The sequence below is a fragment of the Nicotiana sylvestris genome, chromosome 11 (genome assembly GCF_000393655.2).
Source record: "Nicotiana sylvestris chromosome 11, ASM39365v2, whole genome shotgun sequence".
In the NCBI taxonomy this organism is placed as follows: Eukaryota; Viridiplantae; Streptophyta; class Magnoliopsida; order Solanales; family Solanaceae; genus Nicotiana; species Nicotiana sylvestris.
The window spans coordinates 24,204,079-24,210,064 of NC_091067.1; positions in this window are offsets into that span (position 1 = coordinate 24,204,079).

Sequence of the window (5,986 nt, forward strand, 5' to 3'; positions counted from 1 at the left end):
GAAATAAATAAATAAATCCCGTTTCGATCGTCCTTTAATTGGAAAAAACTCCTTTGTACCCTCGCGGGGCGGAAAAAGGAGGTGTGACAACGGTTGCGTGCCTTTCCCCCTAAAGTTGTCCACTTGAGGTACCAGTCTAGACCTCTCTAAAAACCTTACTCTGATTAATTGTACATGCATCATGGTCAAACCTAGCCGGGTTAATATGTTTTTCACATAATAACCTTTTAAGACAAGCCTCATCCAAAAGTCCACCGAGTTTTTCATAATCTCAACGGACGCAACCATGATTGTGCGCATTAATTTTGGAGAAATAAGTGCCAATATGCTAATCATTATTGTATAAAAATTCAGATCTAGAGGGGGAAATGGCCTAACTATATTTGTTTTACAGAAATGAGGTACAAAGTCCCTAGGTTCGGCATGGTCCGTAACATACCACAACTATTGCTAGATTGGTGGGAGGATCTTCCACCAAGTGATAAGAATCATGTGAAAAAGGTCTTGGGAAACTTGGCATCCTTATTGGGTCTGCAGCCAAACAACATGTCAATCGAAGCTGCTACAATGTTCTGGGATAAAGAAAGACCTGTGTTCCGCTTTGGAAACATAAAAATGACCCATCTCTTGGAAGAAATAGAGGGATTTGTTGGCTACCTTGGGATAGTCCCGGTTTATTGGTGCCGAAAAATCGCTCTACTAGAGGGTTTATGAAAATGGTGGGCTTAAAGAAGAATGATGACTTAGAGTGCCTGAAAAATTCCTACATACCCTTCGACTTCCTCTATGAATGATACGGTCACAACAGATCTTATCGTATTTTTTATGATGACTTCTCCATCACTTCCTTGGGATGGATCCACCGTAGGGTTTTTGTGTTCATTGTCTATTTCTTGGTAAGCACCCTCCACTTCCAACCAAGAGGTTGTGAGTTTGAGTCATCCCAAGAGAAAAGGTGGGGAGTTCTTGGAGGGAAGGATGTCGGGGGTCTATTGGAAACAGCCTCTCTACCCCAGGGTAGGGGTAAGGTCTACGTACACACTACCCTCTCCAGACCCCACTAGTGGGATTATACTGGGTTGTTGTTGTTGTTGTTGTTGTTGTTGTTTTCTTGGGTATGTTAGTGTTCCCAATCCAAGGAGATAGAATCCACACCAGACTGGCCATGGTAACCAAAACCTTGATAGAGGGGATCGAAGGGCAGACATATACTATTTTCCCTATGATCATAGCAGACATATACCAGGCCTTGGAGCGCTGTCAAAAGGATTACAAATACTTCAAAGGCTGCAATATGCTGCTGCAAGTTTGGCTGTTAGAACATCTCCAAAAAGGTCAATACCGTCAAGAGTTTCCGCAAAGGCCGTGGAATGATCACATAGCCTTCCATCATCCCAAGAAAATGACATATATCCCTAACAGGTTTGCTCAACCAGAAGATATTATAGGATGGGTGCAGTTTTTCAACAATTTGACCGAGGACCAGGTTCAATGGATGTTCGAATGGTTCCCTACCGATGAGTTCATCATCAGATCTAGGTATGTTCCATACTTGGTATTGATCGGGTTAAGGGGCATATACCCTTATGCTCCCATTAGGGTTATGAGACCGGCAAGCAGGAAGCAGGTCATACCGCGAGTTGCTAAAATGAGTCATTTCATAGCCGATTTTTAGGGTGATGCCATTCCATACAAAAGTAAAGCACATCATATGTGGCACTTGAAGATTATTGTGGAAAAGGATACCATCGAGCCATATCGATATCATGTTGGTCATGTGTACTTCTACCCCTCATGGTTAGATGATAACATAGAGGGAATTTTAAGCCAAGGGTTGGTCCAGGAAATAGGGGTCATAGACGAAGTTGACGAAGCACAAGTGAAATATAACAAACTGCGCAAAAGGGTTCACGAGTCCGAGGCTGAGCACATGGAGCGACACAAGACCGATATGGAACTAATCAATGAATGGAGAGAGGGGGCTGTTAAATCAAGTGAAAGGTTGGAGTATCTGGAATACAGTCTGGTGGAATTAGAGGGAAAGATGAGAAAGAGAGTCACTGATTTCCAGAACGCTGAAGGAAGCGAAGGAGGACATTTAGCAAGGACATACTTACTGCTGAACCTGCACTAACTGGGGGATCTGATCGACAAGAGCATCCAGCCTGGAGAAGGTCCTTCTGGGACCAAGTAGATTAAATTTATTTGCTTTTCCAAAATGTAATAAGGCCAAGTGCCATTAGTGACTTATCTTATTTAGTTTCATTTTAGATTCATCTATTTTTACATTAATGAAATGAGGCAGTTATTGGCACTGAAATTCTCCAAATTTATTTATCGCTTGGACTACCTCGGGCACAACGAGGCTCCCAAACTAGGACGCGAATTAATGCAATATGTGTTTAAATACTGCTAACTTTTCAGAATCCTTACTGACTTGTTTACCTTTGTTTTTCTTTATTTTTTATTATTCCCATCCCCTAAGGTTGGTTCGCACATACTGGCATCATCGGCATATCACACCAGATCTAGAGGCCCCCCTCCTCCTCCTCCTCTGAGTAATCCGAAAAGCAGAGGAAAAGCTAAGATGGATGACTTGAGTGGTATACGAAAAGAAAATGCTGAGAACATTGAAACTTCAGACGGTTAGAGTACCCCGGCACAAAATGACTTGGTTTTACGATTGGAACAAAAGATACTGGAGTTACAAGGAGAACTTGAGCAGGTTCGTAATTTGGCAAACCTCTCCCTCACTCTGAACGTCCCAACCAACATCCACAAAATTCTCCCGCACCCAATCAGTATACCACACCACCACAAAACCCAAATCCTCTACCGATAACAACTCCTCCACAACATCATCAACCAACCCAGTACCCACAAACCACTACCTATCATACTCCTCAGAGCACACCACAACCTATTCCCGATCCTCAAAACTCAACCAACCACCACCACTACACCCAAATCCCTGGCATCCACCAAAACAATCCTATATACGTGGAAACAATACCCCACTCCACTCAACCAATCTCATATATACTAGAATCCGCTGAGAAGGACCTGCTCATCAAGAACATGGCTGAGGAGCTCAAGAAGCTGACAAGTCAAGTTTATGGTGTTGAAAGAGGTAAAGGGATAGAAAGTCTGAACTACGAGGATTTATGCATACAACCAAATGTAGAATTGCCGGAGGGTTACAAACCTCCCAAGTTCGAGATGTTTGACGGAACGGGTGATCCCAAGGTTCATTTAAGGACTTATTGTAACAAGCTCATGGGGATCGAAAAAGATGAAAGAATTCGAATGAAGCTCTTCATGAGAAGTCTTATCGGAGATGCACTATCCTGGTGCATAAGCCAGAATCCTAAGAAGTGGGCCAACTGGGTAAGCATGGAATCAGACTTTATGGACCAGTTTAGGTTCAATACGGAGAATGCACCAGATGTCTTCTATATCCAGTGTAAGCACGTGATTTTTGCCCTATATGAGAATTACTCCCAAAAAATTCAAAAATAAAATAATTTTCCTTGGTGTGCAATTTTGTTATATTTTGTGATATTTTGAATAACTATTTGTATGTTTGTCTGTGCATGTTTATTTGTTAAATTATTAAAAATACAAAAATATGTCGCATTTCGCATGTAGGATTTAATTTTACAATTGTTAGTAATTAAGTTTGTTTTACAAAAAATAAAAATCACAAAAATAGGCATCGTTTGCATTTTTAGCATTTAATGTCCAAATATACAATTTTATGCTTAATTATTACTTAATTGTGCGTTAATTATTATGGGGAGTTAAGTTGCGCTTTTATAACTTAATTTAGTTCTTAATAATAGTTTAAGTATTTCTATAATTTAGTTTAAGGAAAATAAAAGAGGACAGAGAATAAGAATAAAGAGGGGGATAGAGAAAAAAGGACACATAGAGGAGAAGAAGAAAAAAAACGGACAGATAGAAAGAGAGAAAAAAAAAGCTGAATATTTAAGAGAGAAAGAAAATTCCGAAAAATATTTAACCTTTCAAATAAAAAAAACTAAAGAAAAAAAAAACTTTTGCTTTCTTTCGTTGTTTGAAATCAGCATTAATTGTTGTTGTTTCATCAAAGCTTGAAGCTTTTGTTTTTGGGATTACTGCTCCACTGGTTTGCAAACTCTATTCCTGGGTTGTTACTGTTGCTGAACTGTTGTTGCTGGACTGTTGTTGCTGTGTTGTATTGTTATTACTGCTGCTGATTCTCATCTTCATTTTCTTTTGCTTCCAATATCAAGTACACAACTGACACGTTGGTTATTGTAAACTGAAACATGTAGCAAGAATACGAAAATGAAGAGTTGAAGTTTCAGATTTATTTTAATTATATTCTAAATTTTATTTGTATATATAAATTGTTTAGCTTACTCTAATCAGAATCATGTAGTTGTTTAATATACATAGTGAAACATCGGATGATAGCTTAACAGACGAACTATCTATATATTGCCTAAAAATAAATAAATGGTGTAGTAACTTCGTCTAGTTAATTCGCTATTGTTAGATGATTACCACGTCTCAAAAAGCACGTTAGTTTATCAAAATAGACCATTTTGGAACTTGGAGGAATGTTGTTTAATTAAATATTATTGGTTAATTTCAGTATGTAAATAAATTAAGATATTTTTTTATTTTATTTTGTAGAGACAAATTTAATAGAAAACAATGTAGGCATTTTAGGATTGTCTTTTAAAAATAAATGAAACGAGCCTCGCCGAATAAAAATATAAAATTGTGGGGCCCTCGATAAATGTTTAATTAAAATTAATTAGACTTTGGGATGAGCCGTTTAGCAAAATTCCACGGCCTTACCCAGAAATAATAATACGTTAATTGCTTTAGGCGCGCATTTTAATAAGCTTACCTTCTTAAACTCGGGTGTGCATTTCATGCGACCCAAATCCAAATCCCAAAACGTTGAATAAAAATGTGCTTCGTATTGCGGGTGCATTTCATGTGACATAATCCAAAGACATGTTTAAAGCGATGTTCACATTTCTTAATAATAATAATTAATAAAGCGGTTAAAAGATAAAATTTGCACATGGTTCATAATTGTATTAAAAATCAGATAAATAAGCCGAATATAACAGTTGAGCGACCGTGCTAGAACCACGGAACTCGGGAATGCCTAACACCTTCTCCCGGGTTAACAGAATTCCTTATCCGGATTTCTGGTACGCAGACTATAATATGGAGTCATTCTTTTCCTCGATTCGGGATTAAAATTGGTGACTTGGGACACCCTAAATCTCCCAAGTGGCGACTCTGAAATAAATAAATAAATCCCGTTTCGATCGTCCTTTAATTGGAAAAAACTCCCTTGTACCCTCGCGGGGCGGAAAAAGGAGGTGTGACATCCAGAACCTAAAGAAGAAGCCAACTGAGACTTTTCGCAAGTATGCCACTCGGTGGAGGTCAGAAGCAGCCAAGGTTAGACCGGCATTGGACGAGGAATAGATAAAGAAGTTCTTTGTCAGGGCACAGGACCCACAGTATTAAGAAAGACTAATGGTAATTGAGAATCACAAGTTCTCTGATATTATCAAACTCAGAGAAAGGATTGAAGAGGGTATCAACAGCGGGATGGTGACAATTTTCAAAGCACTGCATGCCACGAACAAAGCATTACAATCAGGGGGCATATCAAAGAAGAAAGAAGTAGGGGCAATAATGGTGGCCCAAGGTCCAAAATCTCCACTCACATACCAAACACCTCCACCTACATACCAACCCTCACCTCCCAGATATTCCCAGCCGGCCACCGCTTATCACACTTATAACACCCAGCCATCCTACTATCATTCACCTCCAACTCGTCTAAATTACCAGAAACCCCAACCTAATTTTGATCGCAAACCACCCAGACAGTACACTACCATTGCTGAACCCATCGACCAGCTGTACAAAAGGTTGAGGGTTGCTGGTTATGTCACCCCTCTTCCTGTTG